This window comes from Mesoplodon densirostris, chromosome 12 (assembly GCF_025265405.1).
Source record: "Mesoplodon densirostris isolate mMesDen1 chromosome 12, mMesDen1 primary haplotype, whole genome shotgun sequence".
In the NCBI taxonomy this organism is placed as follows: Eukaryota; Metazoa; Chordata; class Mammalia; order Artiodactyla; family Ziphiidae; genus Mesoplodon; species Mesoplodon densirostris.
This window is the reverse complement of record NC_082672.1, coordinates 73,147,147-73,169,012: the sequence shown is the minus strand read 5'-3', so window position 1 is coordinate 73,169,012 and position 21,866 is coordinate 73,147,147. Positions and strand designations below refer to the sequence as shown.

Genomic DNA, 21,866 nt, shown 5'->3' with positions numbered 1-21,866 from the left:
AATGGAAAGAACTGCTTTATGAAGAAAGAATGTCAACAATTTATTCAATTCTCTATGCCCTCATTTTCATATTTTTAATTTTATGTTGGAGTATAGTTGATTTACAACGTTGTGCTAGTTTCAGGTGCACAGCAGAGTGATTCAGTTATACATATACCTATATTCATTCTTTCCCCATGTAGATTATCACAGAATATTGAGTAGCATTCCCTGTGCTCTATAGTAGGTCTTTGTTGATTTTCCATTTTATAGATAGTAGTGTGTCGATGTCAATCCCCAACTCCTAATTTATCCCTCCTCCACGTGGGAGACAGGGTGGGGTGTGGATGCTGCTGAATGGGAGAGAGCACAGCCTGGCCATCAGACCTACTTCCTCGTCTTGCTGATTATCTATTTTTATGGGTTTACAACTTTTCTAAGAACTTTTGTATACAAAGGAACTTTTTTTAAAAGTATTTTCCCCTTTATATTTAATCCAAAGAAGAAGGATCTCAGGCAATTTGGAGTTTTTGGTTTTGGCCTCGTTTCTAAGACTTTTTTCCTCTTTGTTGACTTTGGTGTTCGGGCACACCCACTGCTTCGGACTCCTGAGGACCTTCTGGGCACCCACATTAATGAGGCAGCCACCTGGAGAGTCTGACTTGGCTGTCAGCGACGCACTGCTCCCATCCTTCTCCACTGTTGCATCCGGCCCCCAGGGAAGGGGGAAGACACTGCGTCTAGCAGGTGTCCTGAATAACTGCGGGTGGGGGAGCTCTCCCACGTGAAGTGACTTCCCCCCAGGGCTTCCCGGCTGCCCCTATGACCTGGCAGCGGCGACCGTGGCCACCGACCTGCAGAGTGGCAGAGTCAGAGCGTCTTGCGACAGAGCAACCCGGCTCTCCTACCCTGGAGGGAGACGGAGGAGTTCAGTGATCTCCTGGGCCTGGACTTTATCCTCTCCAACTCGCTGTCCCATCAGGAGCCAGTGGTCTCCACCGTGTCGTCGGCATCAGCCTCATCCTCGTCCTCCCCTTGGAGCAGCGGTCCTGCCTGTGTGCCCTCCACCTGCAGCTTCAGCTGTCCAGGACAGGCTGGGGGCGACCCAGGCTTGGCCCCAGGCAGCAGGGGCGGTGGCCTGCTCTATGGCTGGGAATCTGCACCGCCTGTGACAGCTCCCTTCAACCTTGCAGACATCAACCACGTGAGCCCCTCTGGCTGCTGTGTGGCTGAGCTCCTGTGGCCGGAATTGGACCCAGTGTACACTCCGCGGCAGCAGCCGCAGCCGCCAGGTGGCTTGATGGGCAAGTTTATGTTGAAGGCGTTGCTGAGGGCCCCTGATCATTGGTGTTAGCAAAGGCAGCCTGGTCGGCAGCCAGTTGGTGGTGGCAGCGCCTTACAGTGGCGGGCTGCCCTGCTTGTGCCCCAAGATCAAACGGGAAGCTGTCTCCTCATGCATCCTGTCGGTCGGCCCCTAGAGGCCCACTTGGTCACCGGACCCCCTCTCAGCAATGACCACAGCTGCCAGTGCACAACTTTCCCCTGGGGCAGCAGCTCCCCAGCAGGACTACCCTGACCCTGGGTGCCGAGGAACTGCTGAGCAGCAGTCATCCTGCCCTGCCACTCCCCCAGGCTTCCATCCCCACCCAACTACCCTCCCTTCCTTCCCTGCCAGGTGCAGCCGCAGGTCCCACTGCTCCATTACCAAGAGCCTATGCCACGCAGTTCCTGCATGTGGGAGGAACCTGAGCCAAAGAGGGAAGAACATTGTAGCCCCGGAAAAGGCTGGCCACTCACACCTGGGATTATGCAGGCTGTGGCAAAACCTACAGGAAGAGTTCTCACCTCAAGGCACACACACCTGTGAGCCCACCCAGGTGAGAAACCTTAGCACAGTGACTGGGAAGGCCATGGGTAGAAATCTGCCCTCTCAGATGAACTGACCAGGCACTACCGCCAATGCACCAGGCACCACCCCTTCCAGTGCCAGAAGTGCGACCAAGCATTTGTGAGTTTGGACCACTTCAACTTACACATGAAGAGGCACTTTTAAATCCCAAAACAGTAGGTATGACCCACCTTGCCAGAAGAGAATTCAGTATTTTTTACCTTTCACACTGTCTTCCCAGTGAGGGAAGGAACCCAGCTGGAAAGCACTACAATCATGGTCAAGTTCCCAACCAGTGAACTTGTGAATGGATAATCAGGAGACCTGAGGAAACCAAATGACAAAGGACAGTTGGGGTCTGTGACTGGATCTTCTATCATTCCAATTCTAAATCCAATTTGAATATATATTCCTGGACTTCAAAATCACCAAGGGGGTGACAGGAAGTGGTGGGTATCAGGGTACAAATTAGATCAGTGAGTGTGGGGGAGGGAAAACCAGAAAGCCTTGAATTGTTTCAATGCAATATAAGCATAAAGATCACCTTGTATTCTCTTCTAAAAGCCATTATTACAATCTTAGAAGAAGAAGAAGAAAGTCAGGTACAGAAAATGTGTTTTAATAGCCTAAACAGTGGTGCTTGGTGAGTCTTGGTTCTAAAGGTGCCAAAGGAGGCCAAATTTCTCAAACTGCTGCATACTTTGACAAAAAAATCTATTTTTGTCTTCCAGTCTACATTTATGACCTAAGTCAGGTAAATACACCTGGTTTACTTTAACCTTTTTATGCAGAGAGTCTGTTATGCACTGTGGTTTCAGTTGGGCAATAATTGGTACAATGGCTCATTCCCAAATATGCCTTAAGCAGAAATTTTTTTCTATATAGTTCCTTGCCTTAATAAACATGTAATATAAATTTTTAAAAAATGATCTCACTGCAATTTATGTCCAAGTGTTCTGCCTATATTTTCCTCTAAGAGTTTTATAATATCTGGTCTCACATTTAGGTCTTTAATCTATTTTGAGTTTATTTATGTGTATGGAGTTAGAGAATACTCTAATTTCATTCTTTTACATGGAGCTGTCCAGTTTTCCGAGCACCACTTATTGAAGAGACTGTCTTTTCTCCATTGTATATTCTTTTCTCCTTTGTCGTAGATTAATTGACCATAGGTGAGTGGGTTCATTTCTGGGCTTTTTATCCCCATCCATTAATCGATATTTCTGTCCCTGTGCCAGTACCATACTGTTTTGATTACTGTAGCTTTATAGTAGTGTCTGAAGTCAGGGAGCCTGATTCTTCCAGTTCCATTTTTCTTTCTCAGGGTTGCTTTGTCTACTCGGGGTCTTTTTGTTTCCATACAAATTGTAAAATTTTTTGTTCTAGTTCTATGAAAAATACTATTGGTAATTTGATAGGGATTGCATTGAATCTGTAGATTGCCTTGGGTAGTATAGTCATTTTGATTATATTGATTCTTCCAATCCAAGAACATGGTATATCTTTCCATTTGTTTGTGTCATCTTTGATTTTTTTCATCAGCATCTTATAGTTTTCAGAGTACAGGTCTTTTGCCTCCTTAGATGGGTTTATTCATAGGTATTTTATTCTTTTTGATTCAGTGGTAAATGGTATTTGTTTCCTTAATTTCTCTTTCTGATCTTTCATTGTTAATGTATAGAAATGCAAGAGATTTTTGTGTGTTAATTTTGTATCCTGCAACTTTACTGAATTCATTGATGAGCTCTAGTAGTTTTCTGGTAGCATCTTTAGGATTCTCTATGTATCATGTCATCTGTAAACAGTGACAGTTTTACTTCTTTTCCAGCTTGGAATCCTTTTATTTCTTTCTCTTCTCTGATTGACATGGTTAGGACTTCCCAAACTATGTTGAATAAAATGGTAAGTGTGGACATCCTTGTCTTTTTCCTGATCTTAGAGGAAAGCTTTCAGCTTTTCACCATTGAGTATGATGTTAACTGTGGGTTTGTCATATATGGCTTTTATTATGTTGAGGTAGGAAACTTACATATGCCCACTTTCTGGAGAGTTTTTATCAAATGCATGTTGAATTTTGTCAAAAGCTTTTTCTGAATCTATTGGGATGATCATATGGTTTTTATTCTTCAATTTGTTAATGTGATTGATTTGTGGATATTGAAAAATCCTTGCATCCCTGGGATAAATCCTACTTGATCGTGGTGTATGCTCCTTTTACTATATTGTTGGATTGGTTTGCTAGTATTTTGTTGAGGATTTTTGCATCTCTGTTCATCAGTGATATTGCCCTGTAAATTTCTTTCTTCTTTTTTTTTTGGTATTTTTGTCTGGTTTTGGTATCAGGGTGATGGTGGCCTCATAGAAAGAGTTTGAAAACGTTCCTTTTTCTGCAATTTTTTGAAATAGTCTCAGGAGGATAGGTGTTAACTCTTCTCTAAATGTTTGATAGAATTCACCTGTGAAGCCATCTGGTCCTGGACTTTTGTTTGTTGGGCGTTTTAAAATCACAGTTTCAATCTCAGTACTTGTGATTGGTCTGTTCATATTTTCTATTTCTTCCTGATTCAGTCTCGGAAGATTGTACCTTTGTAAGTATTTGTCCATTTCTTCTAGGTTGTCCATTTTATTGGCATATAGTTGCTTGTAGTAGTCTCTTATGACCCTTTATATTTCTGGGGTGTCTTGTAACTTCTCCTTTTTCATTTCTAATTTTATTGATTTGAGCACTCTTCCTTTTTTTTTGATGAGGCTGGCTAAAGGTTTATCAATTTGTGTATCTTTTCAAAGAACCAGGTTTTAGTTTCATTGATCTTTTCTATTGTTTTCTTAGTCTCTATTTCATTTATTTCTGTTCTCATCATTATGATTTCTTTCCTCTACTAACTTTGGGTTTTGTTTGTTCTTCTTTCTCTAGTTGCTCTAGGTGTATGGCTAGGTTGTTTATGTGAGATTTTTCTTGTTTCTTGAGATAAGAGTGTATTGCTATAAACTTCCCTCTTAGAACTGCTTTTGCTTTGTCCTAAAGGTTTTGGATCATTGTGGTTTATTTTCATTTGTTTCTAGGTATTTTTTATTTCCTCTTTGATTGCTTCAGTGATCTATTGGTTGTTTAGTAACATGTTGTTTAGCCTACACGTGTTTGTGTTTTATACAGGTTTTTTCTTGTATGAGATTTCTAATCTCATAGCATTGTGGTCAGGAAAGATGGTTGATATGACTTCAATTTTCTTAAATTTACTGAAGCTAGCTTTGTGGCCCAGGATTTGGTCTATCCTGGAGAAGGTTCCATATTCACTTGAAAAGAATGTATATTCTGTTGCTTTCAGATGGAATGCTCTATAAATATCAATTAATTCCAACTGATCTAAAGTGTCATTTAAGGCCTGTGTTTCCTTATTGATTTTCTGTCTTGATGATCTGTCCATTGATGAAAGTGGGGTGGTAAACTCTCCTACTATTTTTGTGTTACTGTCAGTTTCCCCTTTTATGGCTGTTAGCATTTGCCTTATATCTTGAGGTCCTCTTATGTTGGGTGCATATATATTTACAATTGTTATATCTTCTTCTTGGATTGATCCCTTGATCTTTATGTGGTGTCCCTCTTTGCCTCTTATAACAGTCTTTATGTTAAAGTTTACTTTTTTCTGATATGAGTGTTGCTACTCCAGCTTTCTTTTGATTTCCATTTGCCTAAAATACCTTTTTCCATCCCCTCACTTTCAGTCTGTATGTGTCCCTAGAGCTGAAGTTGTTCTCTTCTAGACAGCGTATAGATCGGTCTTATTTTTGTATCCATTCAGCCTGTCTATGTCTTTTGGTTGGAGCATTTAATCCATTTACATTTAAGGTAATTATCAATATGTATGTTCTTGTTACCATTTTGTTAATTGTTTTGGATTTGTTTTTGTAGGTTTTCCCCCTTTCTCTTTTAGTCTGTTGTCTTGTGATTTGATGGCTATCTTTAGTGTTGTGTTTGTGTTGCTTTTTCATTTTTGTGTGTGTATCTATTGTAGATTTTTGGTTTAAAGTTACCATGAAGTTTTGATAGAGCAGTCTATGTACATACAACATTGTTTTAAGTTGCTGGTCTCTTAATTTCAAGTGCATTTCCAATATCCTTCATTTGCACGCTCCTCTTCTCACAATTGCTGGTTTTGATATCGTATTTATGTGTGGATGATTTCTTACCTTTACTGTATGTTTGCCTTTACTGGTGAGCTTTACCATTTATAATTTTCTTGTTTCTAGTTGTGGGCTTTTCTTTTCTGTCTAGAGAAGTTCCTTTAGCATTTGCTGTAAAGCTGCTTTGGTGGTGCTGAATTTGCTTAGCTTTTGCTTGTCTGTAAAACTTTTGATATCTCTCTCAAATCTGAATGAGAGCCTTGCTGTGGAGTACTCTTGGTTGTAGGTTTTTCTCTTTCATCACTTTAAATATATTGTGCCACTCTCTGTGGCCTGCAGAGTTTCTGCTGAAAAATCAGCTGATAGACTTATGGGGAATCCCTTGTATGTTATTTGTTGCTTTTCTCGTGCTGCTTTTAGTATTTTCTGTTTTTTGTCAATTTGATTAATATGTGTCTTGGCGTGTTCCTCCTTGGGTTTGTCCTGTATGGGACTGTCTGTGATTCCTGGACTTGAGTGAGTGTTTACTTTCCCATGTTATGGAAATTTTCATTTATTATCTCTTCAGATATTTTCTCAGGTCCTTTCTCTCTCCCTTTTCCTTGTGGGACCCCTATAATGTGAATGTTGGTGTGTTTAATGTTGTCCTAGAAGTCTCTTAGACTGTCTTCATTTCTTTTTTCTTTATTCTGTTCCACAGCAGTGATTTCCACCAATCTGTCTTCCAGCTCACTTATTCATTGTTCTGCCTCAGTTATTCTGCTATTGATTCCTTCTAACATATTTTTCATTTCAGTTATTGTATTGTTCATCTCTGTTTGTTTGTTCTTTAAATCTACTAGCTCTTTGTTAAACATTTCTTATATCTTCTCCATCTGTGCCTCCGTTCTTTTTCTGAGATCTTGGATCATCTTTACTATCATTATTCTGAATTCTTTTTCAGGCAGATTGATTATTTCCACTTCACATAGGTGTTCTGGTTTTTCTTTCTTTCTTTTTTTTTTTTTTTTTTTTTTTGCAGTACGCAGGCCTCTCACTGTTGTGGCCTCTCCCATTGTGGAGCACAGGCTCCAGACACACAGGCTCAGCAGTCATGGATCATGGGCCCAGCCGCTCCATGGCATGTGGGATCCTCCCAGACCAGGGCACGAACCCGTGTCCCCTGCATCAGCAGGCAGACTCTCAACCACTGCACCACCAGGGAAGCCCCATGGGGTTTTATCTTGTTCCTTCATCTGGAACATATTTCTCTGCTATCTCATTTTGTCTAGTTTTCTGTGTCATGGTTTCTATTCTCCAGGCTGCTGAATTGTAGTTCTTGCTTCTGGTGTCTGCCCCTTCATGGGTGAAGTTGGTCCAAGGGCTTGTGCAGGCTTCCTGGTAGGAGGGACTGGTTCTCACTGGTGAGTGGAGCTGGGTCTTGTCCCTCTGGTGGGCAGGGCTGTGTCAAGGGTTGTGTCTAGAGGTGTCTGTGGTCTCAGGAGGACTTTATGCAGCCTTCCTGATGGGTGGGGCTGTGTTCCCACCATGTTGCTTGTTTGGCCTGAGGTGTCCCAACCCTGGAACTTGCATGCTGTTGAGTGGGACCAGGTCTTGGTGCCAAACTGGTGACCTACGGAAGTGATCATGCCTAGGAATATTCCCTAGGGGCTTCCACAACCAGTGCCCTTGCCTCCCACAGTGGGCTATAGCTGACTCCCTCCTCCCTGGTGACACTCCAAAACCTGCAGTTAGGTCTGGCCCAAGGTCCTATGGAGTCCCTGCTTTTCCCTGGGTCCCAGTCCATGTGAAAACTTGTGTGCACACTCCAACAGTGGAGTCTCTGTTTCCCCCTGTCCTGTGGAGCTCCTGAACTGAAACCCTGCTGGCCTTCAATGTCAAATGCTCTGAGGCTCCTCCTCCTGATGCCAGACCTCAGGCTTGGGAGCCTGATGTGGGGCTCAGAACTCTCACTCCTGTGGGAGAACCTTTGCAATATAATTATTTTCCAGTTTGTGGGTCACCCACCTGGCGGGCATGGGATTTGATTATATTGCAAAAGTGCCCCTCCCTACTGTCTCATTGTGGCTTCTTCTTTTTCTTTGGATGTAGAATATCTTTTTTGGTAGGCTCCAGTCTTTTTTCGTTGGTGGCTGTTCAGCAGTTCGTTGTGATTTTGGTGTTTTCATGAGACGAGGCGAGCTCAATTTCTTCTACTCTGCCAACTTGTCTCCAATCATTAAAGTTATAAATGCCCATGGTTTAAAGAGTTAAACAGTTCTTTGTTCCACCTCTTTTTCTCCTCCAAAGACATCCATTCTCAATTTCTTTAGCTAGATCTTTTGTTTGTACTCAATATGTCTAAAAATTGTACTTAAATTACTATTTATTCATCTGTAATTGTTTGGCATTAACTACTGACTTCTCACATTGGATAAATGAGGATTTAGCTCTTTTCCTCCCTCCTCCCTGAATGCACATGCACACTTTCAATTTTCCTAATCATCCTAATAAAGTATTGTGATTTTAGTAGAACAAATATTTAGTCTTTACATTGTAAATGTAATTCACAATTGTAAAGCTATCCACAGTTGAGCCATGTAGTATTATTATATGATAATTTTTCCTTGCCCATATAACTTTTTCTTTTCCATAGAGTGGATAGGCATAGAGTAGTATAATTAAATAGCTTAGAAATCCTACTAGAAGATTAAAAGAAGAAGGGGAATTTTAAGGGAATTTGGAAGACTGTTGCAAGCCAGTGACCACTTAAGAAAAGAATCCAGTAACCTAGCAACATTTTTACCTTGAAGGAAGGCCAGGTGCATTTAAGCACCAGGCACACTCAAGCCACAAACCCTGATAATTAAAACACATGACAATAGATATGGAGTCTGAATCTTGTTACATGAAGTCAGGGGTTAATGGTCCTCGAAGAGTAGAATCTCTGCATGTAACCAAGACAGGAATACAGGTGAAAGGGGAAAGAAACTAGGTGAAAGGAGACATTATACCAAAACCTGGGATGAATCACCATATTTTAGTATACGTTACCACCATTTTGTTAATATACCTATGATTTAAATAGCACCATGACAGTCCCTGTTATATGATATAGAGTCAAAGGAGGAACTAATGACATAAGCCTTGATGTCTACCCAAAAATGAGGAAGAAGGGAGTCTTCTCCCCTCCCACTTTTTCTTTGATTTTGAAAATGTAACGCTCTTTTTTCTTAGGGCTACAGTCCCTTGCCTACCTGCTTGTATCTCTCACAAGCATCCCTCGCTAATAAACTCATTTTTTGCCTGTCACTTTTCCTCTTGCTGAATCCTCTCTGTGCCGAGACAAAAGAACCTGAGCTTCAGTAAGTCCTGAGAACAGGTGTGCAGTTTCAATCAAAGGACTGTGGGTTTGAGTTCCCTTCTATGTCAGAGACTGTGGGTTCAAGTCCCAATCTGAAGTGCAGCTAGCTTCAAGTCCTATCCAAGGTGTGTGGTTTCAGAGTTAATAATTGTCTTTTTTTCCTAGTTGCTTAATATCCCATATATATATTAGAAGTTCAATCTCAATTATTTCCCAACATTCATGTACAAGAGGTATTTTATTAACTTATTCTTCTTGTAAATTATTTCTTGGGCTTTTGTCCTGAACATACCTGATAGTACTTTACTGTTTATAAAAGTAAAGTACTATCATATGTGTCATTCAGCTGTCATTCTGAGATTTCACCTTATCAGTTTCCTGGGGATTCCATTTACTCTCCACCATTTGGATCTCCTGTTACTTGGTTTTATGGTTTTCCTCTGTATTGGTTTCCTATTTCAGAGAAACATATCTTTCATCAGTTTTTTGAGAAAAGTATACGAGTGGTATGTGAAACATGTCTTCATTTTTCTCTTCACTTGATTGTTAGTTTTGACTCAGTATAGAATTATGGGTTAGACAATTTCCCACATGATTCTGAAATTCTGTCTCCATTGTTTCCTAAGTTCCAGTATTGCTATAAAGAAGTCTGAGTTCATTCTGATTCCTCATCCATGGTATGTGCTAGCATTCTGAAATTTTATGACAGTGAGTCTTGTATCAATTGTAATCTACTTAGCTAGGTTTTCAGTGTACCATTTCATTCTGGAAACTCTTGCCCTTCAATTCTGGGAAATAAATATTTTTGAAGATTTATTTCCCTCTATTTTCTCTCATCTTTTTCTGAACCTTTTATTATTCATATGTTGAACCTCCTGGATTGGTCATCTTCTTCTTTTTTAATCCCTTCTCTCTTATTTTCCATTTCTTTGTTTTATTTCTCTTATTTTTGGAAAGTTCTATGTGGTACACTGCATTGTTTCCTGGTTTTCCTCACTAATTATGTGGGAATAGCTTTCTGAGTTTTGTTAAATATTTGGTACAATTTGTCCTACTGCTTTATTCCACCCAAATATTTTTTCTTTTGTGCCCATTTCCATTTTCTTTTCTCTCTTTTTGCTTACGGTTTTTTGTTAACTTTTTTTTTAAAAGAGGCAAAAGTAAGTAAGTGCATGTATTAAGTGTGACATTTCTCCCCAAAAGACCTCATCAACATTTTTAAGAAAAGTTTATAAAGGTAAAAGATGTATTTTATCCTAAGCAATCAGGTAAGAAAATTGGTTGGTTAATCAAGAAAGTCAGCAGAAATAAGGAATCATAAAAAAGAGTAAATATTTTATGTCATGAAGAACCTAGGGGTAAAACAGGAATAAAGACACAGACCTACTTGAGAATGGACTTGAGGATACTGGGAGGGGAAAGGGTAAGCTGTGACAAAGCGAAAGAGAGGCATGGACATATATACACTACCAAACGTAAGGTAGATAGATAGTGGGAAGCAGCCGCAGAGCACAGGGAGATCAGCTCAGTGCTTTGTGACCTCCTGGAGGGGTGGGATGGGGAGGGTGGGAGGGAGGGAGATGCAGGAGGGAAGGGATGTGGGAACAGATGTATATGTATGACTGATTCACTTTGTTATAAAGTAGAAACTAATTAAAAAAAAGAAAAAAAGTAAATATTTTATCTTTTTTTTTTTTTTCTTTTTGCGGTATGCGGGCCTCTCACTGTTGTGGCCTCTCCCGTTGCGGAGCACAGGCTCCGGACGCGCAGGCCCAGCGGCCATGGCTCACGGGCCCAGCCGCTCCGCGGCATATGGGATCCTCCCAGACTGGGGCACAAACCCGTATCCCCTGCATCGGCAGGCGGACTCTTAACCACTGCGCCACCAGGGAGGCCCAAATATTTTAAACATATTATTTTAAATTGAGTTGTATAATTATACATTTGTTAACCAACATATTGAATTTAGAACAATGCCTTTTTTTGAGTATACATCCATTGGTTTGAATCTCATATTGTCTTTCTTGCAAAAAAACATTATCATAGTGCATCATATAAGAATAATATAAGATTTTTGGGGTTTGTTTGTTTTTTGGATGCTAGATCTTAAAACCCATTGTAAGACAATCTGAAAGAGAATTCCAATTTAACAAATTGTCTTAATTTTTTTTTACATTTGTATTACCCAAACGGAATTCAACAATTTGTATTTGACATATACTGCTATGAACTGATCTCTCATATATTGGATTAGTGCCCTTATGAAAAAGACTCCAGAGAGCTCCCTCACCCTTTCTGCAAAGTTAGGACACAGTGAGAAGACAGCCGTCTATGAATCAGGAAGCTGCCTTCCCCAGACGTTGAATCTGTTCTTGGTCTTGAACTTTCCAGGCTCCAGAACTGTGAGAAATAAATTTCTATTGTTTATAAGCTACCCATTTTATGGTATTTTTGTTATAGAAGCCCAAACTGAGACATGTTATTTTCAAGTCTTTCTAAAACATTCAGCTTAGATTTGAAGAAATGTTAAATATCTTTCTTCATATTAGTTTGCATAATATTTAATTAAATTGCATGGATGCAATAACCAGCACAACTATGATAAACAATTGTGAACATAACCACAGTCAATATACAGCTAGACTGGTGGGAGGAGAAGCTGGGCGGGGGGGACTGTTAAAACAGTTAATCTTGAGGTTTAGTGCAGGAAGAATCAAATTATAATGAGGAGGGGCTAAAGATAATTTGATTAGTAGGTTAGATGATGGTGTACAGGCCCAATGAGTAAAACAGTGTTGGAAGGATGCTCAGTGAGTAGGTTGTCACTAGAAATGAGAATCTCTGAATTAAGATCTCTCTGACTTAATAATGTGCAGTTTATGCCTCTATTGGGCAGATAAGACAGCTCTTCATGACATGAAAAATCTTATAAATGAAGGATAACTAAGTTCTAACAACTTAGTAAGATCTAATGGTTTATCTGATTTATTTGTCAGAAATGTACCAACTCCGTGTTTTATGACAGAACAATTTTTCCATTTTATCTCAAATATTAGAATTAGGATTAGTTATTAATTTGGAGGGTTAGGAAAAAGTTGTGGATGTGGATGCAAACTGTATTTAGATTGTTGTGTTTTATGTAAATAATATTGATTATCTGGCAACTTAAGGTATAAGTTTTTACTTCATCTTGGTTCTACAAAATAAATAGATGCATTATTAAGTTTTATAAAGAGAATCAGCATTTAGATTGGATGAAAAACAACCAAGTGAACAGGTAAATAGGTTAATTTTAAGCTTTTTAAGTTTTAAAAGGGAAATGAAAACACTTTCAAATACTCATTTTTGTAATTAAGAACAGAGATAAAAATTTCTCAGCAATATAGCAACTGTTGTACACAGTATGTTTGAATTTTATATTGCAGTTTGATTAGAAAGAAACAAAGAGGGTAAACAGAGAAGATATTGACATTCATAAGGTAGGAAAGAGAGACAACTGGAACAATGATCAAAGAAATAAAGGAAAAGGTAGAGTTGATTACAACAAACATAAAATAATGACTATGCAATTGCAGAGACAGAACAAGAGAGTCAGGCTCAGCTGACCAGTTGGAGTTGGGCCTGGACTTTCTTGGGCCTAGACGCCCTGGAAAGGAGTGATCAGCTGTGAAGACTGTACATCACACAAGGAGGAGGGTACAGAAGGTTTGACTAGATTCAGAAAAAGCCTCCTACCATCCCCCATTAACTGGACTTGAAGTTGTGGTTGAAGGCAGCGAACTCCCTTTGAGAAACCATTTCCTATTTCCTCTGACTGAGTTAGGATTGTTTCTGAGACCATGTAGAGCAGCTTGTAGATGATTTCTGGGCTCATTGTGGACAGCTGGAATGGCTGGGGTTCTTCAGAGACTGACATTTGGAGAATTGAAAAGGCTAAAGAAAGATGACAGTAGTAATACAACACAGGACCAGAATTAATTTAGAGACTAGAAGTGATGCTAGAAAGGAAAATAAAAATAGAAATTACAAATAAGTAGATCTTTGCCATCAGTAAAAATCTGGGTCACTTACAGGTGTGTTTTTCCAATTGTGTTTTTGTCTGTGGACTTCGGTAGCATAGTTGTCTAATAAATATTTCATTATCTCAGTTTAACAATAGATTTCATTCCAGAATACAATTGTTATATAAGAAAACCAGTATGTTGCAGAAAATGTTGATCAACCCAGTTTTAAGCTTTGTATATCCTTTGTTTGGAGGGAGTCAGGCATAAATGAAAATTCGTCATTAGACTTTTCTAGTACATTTCTAGTGTATTATGCCTTGGGCATGACACATCAGTCTGGTGCTTATCTTTTGTTACCTGTCAGACCCCTCTGGAAAGAGCCTCTATGCAATTCATCATCTGCAGTGTTTGTTTTGGGTATACATATAAATACATGTTGAATGCATTTGTTGGGGATACTGTGGTTTCCACAGCCAACTTACATAAAAATGTGTGAGGTGAATGATGAAGGGGACCTTCTGAAGGAGGTATGAAGTTAATAATTAACGTGTTATTTATCAAAATACTGATAGCAAAGTTTTTATTATTCTATGTCAACTGTTTGAGTGCCAGAATGAATAAGGACTATGTGATTACACTAGTTTTATGTCTACACTGAGGAAGTTTATGAAGAAACTCGCTACTACACATTGAGTTTATAAATGTAATAAAAACTAAATTCAGAATTAGCATTAGGAAAGCATATTTAGCTTGATGAATCATTTAAAATAACTTCATTAGGCACTGAGTTTGAAGCATAAGTATGATATAAAAATGTTTATACCAATTTTGGTTGTCATTGAGAGAACAATCTTTGTTTTCTCAAAGTTTTTGTTTCATTCAAACAAAAATGCTTTGTGTTTAAATGACTAAAGGTAAGAAGCCATTTTCAAATTATATTTGAAATGCACGTCATTTTACATAGTGATAGCCACTCATCCGTTTTAGAATATATTTAAACAACTCAGTTGTCAACATATTGCATTTCTCATTACTTCTTAATGTGTATGTACCCAGCTGTGACTCCTGTTATTCTCACAGACCATTCTGAAAGTCTAGAATGTAGACTGGGAGTTATGTTGTGGTCAAGTCTGGGAGTATGTGGGTTTTCATTGGTTGAAGTTAAGAAAATACAGTGTAAGAAGCATGCCTACACTGTGTGAGGTACAGTGGTAGACCAATGCACTGTGTTTGAAATAGTGGCAAATAGAGAATAGACTCCTCCATCTGGTGGGGAAGACAGCTTAAAACCTAAGGAAGCAGGACTTGCCTGGTGGCGCAGTGGTTGAGACTCCGCCTGCTGATGTGGGGGACATCGGTTCAAGCCCTGGTCCGGGAGGATCCCACATGACGTGGAGCAACTAGGCCTGTGTGCCACAACTACTGAGCCTGCGTGCCACAGCTACTGAGGCCCGTGTGCCTGGAGCCCATGTTCCACAGCGAAAGAGGCCACCACTGAGAAGCCCCCGCACCACAGCGAAGAGTAGACCCCACTCGCCGCAACTAGAGAAAGCCTGCACGCAGCAACGAAGACCCAACACAGCCAAAACTAAATAACTGAATAAATAAATTTATTTTGAAAAAGATAAAAACACCTGAGGGAAAATAGGGTAACTGCTGTGTATAATGAGCATTAGCAGTGTGCTTTGGGATGGAGACAAGTACTTTCCACAAGGGAACTGGTTTACACTGTGTGAAGAAGGGACCCACTGCGGAGTGGCTGTGGCTTATCAAGTAGTGTCCTGTCATTGTCAGAGGCATCAAATGATAGACATGTGTAAGAGAACAAATTAGTCTGAAAGTAAACTTGTAGCTGCAAATGATGGCTTAGAGAAAGAAAGTGATTAGTATACACATAATAGCTTTTTGAAATTTTGATTTCTAACTATTTAATTTCTTCTTGGATTAGGTTTTACTACTCCTGAGCCCATGGCAGAACTGTGTTTTCTCCCCCACCTTCCACAATTTTAAGGATTCCAGGTGACCCAGATTTTGTGAAAATATATGAGTCACACTCTCCCCAAGACCAGTCTAGACCAAATGTTGATAGTTCACTCTTAGGAGAATACAAAAACCAACAATATGATTTTAAAGTACACAATTTTTACAACAAAAGATATATTCTGCCTTTTGGGAAAAAGTTCCTTTGTAACTGGGATGGACATTATATTTAATAGATGTGGTAGATGTAGTAAAGGTGAGTCTTGGTGTCCACTTGACCCAACTCTTCATTGAGTAACCTCCTCTGTGCTTTCCTGCCTAAGGTCATATTTCAGAGAGAATGAATATGGGAGGAGCGGGGGAGATGGTGTGTGATATCTTTTTCCTGTTAACTGATGTCTAGAAAAGGACAGTGATTGTGTGCTGTACCAGACACCCTGGTGAAGTAAGCAGCAGCAGCACGAGGTTAACAAAGGCCTGATGGATTCAGGAGGGTGGATTAGATGTATAAAGAAAATCCCCAGGATGATCATGTACCCAATCTGAACAAATTCTTTGTCAGAATCTTCAGTAAAAATGAACTGTTATTAACCTTAGATATGGTATGTCCCTAAAGAATGTTTTACTGACATTCCCTACTCCAATGTCATGAAGTCATGCGTTCAGCCAAATTCTTATCAGTGGTGAAAAGAATATAGATCAAAAACACATTCTTATTCCTCAAAATACACCCTATGCGTGTATGACATTGTGAAATTGAGGAAAATAGCAGCACATCAAGTTACCAAAATTAAAATCTATCTATCAAAAACCTGAGTGCGGCACTGAGTTGTATGATATGCCAAGAGACCTGGGTAAGATCTACTCGCTGCCCTGTAGATGCTTATGGCTCAATAGAGAAAACATCCACCCAGGTGGACACAAAAGGCTGCGCCTTCCACATTGAAATGTGGAAGAGAAATGGGTGCCAGGTGGGGTGAGACCAGAGGCTTCTCATCCTCTGCAGCCTCTGTATATGTCGGCAGCAAGTGTGGCACCAGGGGAAGCTGTAACTGACTGAGGCCGCACTCAAGGCTAGAGATTCACCTACCCCAACTTACCCTACTTTTCCTGCTCTATGCTACTGGGTGTGCAAGTTTGTAAAGACTTCTTGATTCTATTTTTATATTTTAAATGTGTTTTGTCTTTTAGGATTCAAAGTCTTGTTTTCAGATTTCAAGGTTTTTATCTCATTTTATACTTATTTTCATTTGCCTCAAATGTACCTCCTTCCAGTTCATTAAGTGCCTTTCTCAATGTTAAAAATTAGGTTTGTGTTTCAAATGCAGTGGCTAAGAGTACATTCCCTGAAGCCAAAATGTCTCTGTTTTAATCTCAGCTCTATTACTTACTATCGGTGTCACATGGGGCAAATTATTGGACTTCTCTGTGCTTCATTTGGGCATTAATATTACCAAATGGAAGAGGTATTGTGGAGGGATTAAATGTCTTAATACATGCAAAGTGCTTAGAATAGTGCTTACAACACAGTGAGCACTCATGAAACAGGAATTAGTTATCATACATGCTTTAGTATATTTTAGACTGATTAGTAATATCTTCCCTAAGTTTTCATTTTTACAGCCTTAAAGAGTTTTACACTTTTTCTTTACATGGTAGAACTTCATTTGCTTTTCTGTCATAATGAAAAAAATATATGTGGTATACTTTTATATAAACAAACATCTATTCACTTCTATCCCATTAAGTCTTTCCTAAGGTATAGTGATGAGAACTATATTTAGTATTCTAGTTATAGGCACATCATATTTTTACAAAGATAGAATGCCTTCTCCTGTCATGTTTAAAATATTTTTGATGAGACCCAGTATTTTTATCTACTGCAGGCTATCAGTTGATATTTTCACCAACAGTTCTATAATGTTCTTGGATCTTATTTCAACTGTATTACAAGAATCCATTATCATAAATATTATATGTATTATATTATATGCTAAATGTACATTAAAATTTTTCTACAAGTCTTTTCTTCCTATTGAAGTATATTTGTTGCTTTTCTGCCCATCCACAAAGCCTTCAAAAATTACTTTGATCCTATCTACACAGATAAATATATTTTTAGGTGAAAATCTTAATTTCTCTGGAAAACATGGAGATTTCTTTTTTGGTTCACTATGAAAAAGCAAAGTAAGACTGGTATACCAGCACCAAGCCCAGAGAATTGACCGAACGTTTTGCTTCCTTTATTATTTCAGCTTCCTTTGTTATTTAGTTTCATGTTATGAAAATAACATGTTGTTAGACCTTTATAAGAGCATTTTTTCCCTTCTCTGAAACTATTGATTAGGCTTTTCTTTTCTTGTATAGAATGTACTGTTACAGATTTTGCTTTGCCCCCAAGGTTGCGATTTGCTCTGGGCTTGGTGCTGATGTTGCCTATTTGCCATCTTGCTGGGAATGGAAGCAAGATCCCAACTCTTCACTTGAGGAGCAGCCATATCATTTACACTGTGACAATTGCTTCACACAGAGGCTTTTTATAATGACAGTTTCTCTATAATTCTTGGGCGGATGTGGATATATATTATGTTCCACCTAATCTGCCAACTAGTATTTAGATTATTTTATTGCAAAGGTGGTGAGTATCTATGGTGGTAGAACTGGAAATGATCTGGGTCATCTCTGACATTTGACTCTATAACCTCTCCACAAATGAGCTTGAGGACAAGAAACTTGACACTTTTCCAAATAGCCCATCCCATTTTAGCCCATTATATTAAGTAAAATTTGGATTCTCTGTAACTTCCAAAAATTTATTTGTAGTTTTCGTCGATGCATAATTTCACTTCAAAGGATGGAGATGGCACTCTTAGGTTGGAATGTGAAGTTTTAAAAAAAGACTGAAATTTCTTATTGCTTTTCACGTATTCAGATGAAGGCTCCTAAAGTGCAACACAGTTTAAGGATGAAAATTCTTTAAAATGTAAAGATGAAGGTCTAGTTTTTAGAATAAGTAGATATGTGGATAGTGTCTTTGTAAGAATATCTTATTTTCTATAAGTTGGGTCCTTGTGCATAATGATCTCAGGGACTCTCTAATTTAGTGTAAGACTAAAGTGACTTTGCAGAAACAGCTTGGTGGAAGGAATGAATTACTCACTAGGCCATAAAAAGGTGTTGAAGTTTTTCTTTTTCTATTTAATTATTTATTGCCATGTGGGATCTTAGTTCCTCTACCAGGGATCGAACCTGTGTCCCCTGCAGTGGAAGCTCAGATTCTTAACCACTGGACAGCCAGGGAAATCCCTGAGGTTTTAAAATAAACTCCAAATGATGTTTATTTATCTGGGGAGCCAGACAACTTAAACGGATAATAAATTGACCAATGTTTTAAATAAGACATGGAACAGATCAGAGTATACAAACATAGTTAACAGCCAGGACTACAGAAAGTGAATATTTTGGTTCTCTTTAATGTTTCTGAGTTTTCTTTATTTTCTTTCATATACTTCTTTAATGTTTAGAACATTCTTTTGAAATATTAGCATGTTTCAGCTATGCTATAAGGAAGCATTGGAAATAAGATTCTATATTTTAAAGGGTGTAATCATAACCCTGGAGATAAGGTGCCGTTTTGGGGATAAATATGGTGAAAAAAACCCTGAAGGAAAGGTGAAATTAGTGAGGAGAGGGGACAGAGTTGTGGAGCAGCTTGTCACCAGCAGAAGTTTCTCTTTCTCTAAGCCCTTCTCGAGAAAACTTTGAAGGATTCCACATAATATTTTATCTAGGAAAGCTGTTTTGATTATGTCAACCTATTGGATTACTATCAGGTCCTGTTGGACATTCAAAGAAATCTCATTTGGTATTATTTATGAAGGAGAGATATGAATCAAATGTCCCTTCTGGCCTTGTGTTTCAACATGGTAGACCTTGGTTGCCATTCATTCATTCTTTATTAGAAAATACTTAATCAATTTCCATTTTATTCTAGTCAATGTATTAAGCTCAAGGGTATATCTAAAATGGCCCCTTCTAGGACTCTCCAATCCCTTGACTAGGTTCTCTTTGTCAGTCTTTCCTGATTTCACTTCCTATGCCATCTGTCTTGGATTTCATGTCTCATTATTTTAGCCTCTTACTTGCCAATATCTTCAACTTATTTTTCTCATTGTCTTCCTGAGTTTGTATCATCACAAAACCTCAACCCTGTGTTTTTCACAACCCCAACAGAGGTTTTCTGGAGAAAAATAATTTACCTGTGAATATTGGTGCCACTAAAACTTTAAAGTCTTCAGTTCTTTTAGACACTAGACATTTTTGTTTCCTGAGTTGGCTTTTTCTCGTTCTCTGCTATGTCTATGTCAAACCACTTCCATTCTTCTTAAACCTTTAGTTTTCCATATACTTACTGTCTGAGCACACCCAGAATGGATAAGAAAGATCAAAGTTTAAAATTAGTTTTAAATTCAGATTCTGCCACTCATTAGGTGCAATTAATCTTACTGAGGTATAGTTATGTCATCTGAAAAGCACTCATTAAACTTTGAGGATTCCCTTCTTTCTCTCCTACTCCTAATTCTCCTCTTCCTCCAGATTTTTCCTCTTCTCCCCTCCTCTAACCTTCTATCTTCTTTCTTCTTTACTTCCTCTTATGGAAGGAGATATATTAAAGTTATTCCTTCATTTCAACTCTAGTTTCCATACTTTTTGCCCTTTCAGGGATCTCACTTTAGCCTTTTTCTCCTTTCTTCAACACCCCCTTCTTTATAGACTCCTTTCATTAATATTTAAATACAATTCATGTAAGTCTTTTCTTCCTAAAAGCAACTTAAACTTTTCTTGGACCCCTATGCACTCTTCCAGTGGCCATCCTCTGTCTTCTTCTCTTGTATTTTTGAGTTGTATGTCCTGCCTGTCCCCACTCGATGGTGGTGGACATCTCTGGTGCACTTATTGTGTGTGGACCCAGGACTGAACACTTCTCAGTCCTCCTCAGTTTACTGCAGCCTGGCTGCTGCTCACATTCTTCCACTGAAACTGCTCTTACCAAGGCCTCCAGTGACCTGGTTGCAAAAAACAATGGGCAAGTTTTAATACTAACTTTATTTATCATTTCAGTAACATGGCCTGTTGGTGCTCCCTTCTTTTAAATACAGCTTTTATCTTTTTATGTCAATGAAGTCATCCTGTCCCAGTTTTTTCTTTCACATTCTCATCCTTTGTTCTCTGACTACTGTCAGGGATTCAATTTCTATGTTTAATCATTAAATATTGTTGTTCTCATTTTTATCTTAGTCCTTATTTTTTTCAGTCTCTGCTCTTTTTTTCCTTAATAATTCCAACCACTGTCAGGCCTTTGCTTTTTTCCTTTTGTTTCATCTTTTGGTTCTGACCCATATGGCTAATATTTGCTGCATACCTCCAGATGACACACTTATCTTAGATTCTTTATACCCAAAATAGAACCCAGAAACTCTCCTCTCAGGTCTCCTCCTCATTTGGGTTTCCTGGTCAGAAACCTTACTGCTATCTTAAATCCTTCTGTCTACTTTATTTCCTATATCCAGTCAATCACCAACCTTCCAAACCTACCTCCCAAATATATCTGTAGTATGCTCATTTTTTGCCTCATCTCCACAGCCATTATCCTAGTTCAGATCACTGTAATCTCTACCCTAGATTGCCCAAGTGGATATTGGGAGGTCTAAGTAGTTCCTTGGTTTATGGCTGCAGAAGTTCTTAATCCTAGAAGGGGCACCTAAGTATATACTTGGCATTTAAGGAATCATTATACTTGGGCTAAACTAATCATTGCCTTAGGGTTTGGAGAGGTTGGTAAGGCTGGGTTATGCAGGGCCTCAGAGAATACTAATTTGAATTTTTCCTGAAGGAGAAGGTAAACTGTGGAAGTATCCTATGCAGAGAAATAACAAGACCAAAATTGTGATTTAGAGAAGTGATATGGGCAGAAGTCTGGAGGATGGATAGGAGAACGGTAACACTGAAGATAAAGAGAAAGTTGGTAATGACTGTGGTAATCTAAGAAAAATGTGGGAAATGGAAGCACATACTTTTAAATGGGGAATTATTGAACAGAATTACCACACTGTATTTAACTCTTCCTACTTTATGCTGCTTTCAAGTTTTCACTATTATAACAAAGATGGCACTGGACATGCATATAACTTTACATATTTTGAATTATTTTCTTAGACCAAGTTGCTGGAAGTAGGAAAAGGGTTTAATAGGTATGGATATTTTTAGATAAGCTGATGTAAGTTTAGAATGTGTTCTTTGAAATATCTTTTCTACAAATATTTTGAACACATTTCTTCCCCTTTTCTTTGAAGAATACATTTTAAGGAAACTGAAATTTTTTTCTCTTTGATATATTCTTTTAAATTTGATAATCACTGATCCTTTTTAACATTATTTCTAACACAGGTTAAAACTTGTTCTGACTTTTTTTCCCCTGTGCTGTACAGTAGGTCCTTGTTGATTATACATTTTAAATATAACAGTGTGTACATGTCAACCCCAAACTCTG

General features: G+C 38.7%; 1 pseudogene; it reads left to right on the top strand.

Moving 5' to 3' along the window:
- The first annotated feature begins 614 nt into the window (after positions 1-614).
- Positions 615-2,032, top strand: LOC132500130 (Krueppel-like factor 4; annotated as a pseudogene).
- The last annotated feature ends 19,834 nt before the right edge of the window (positions 2,033-21,866 follow it).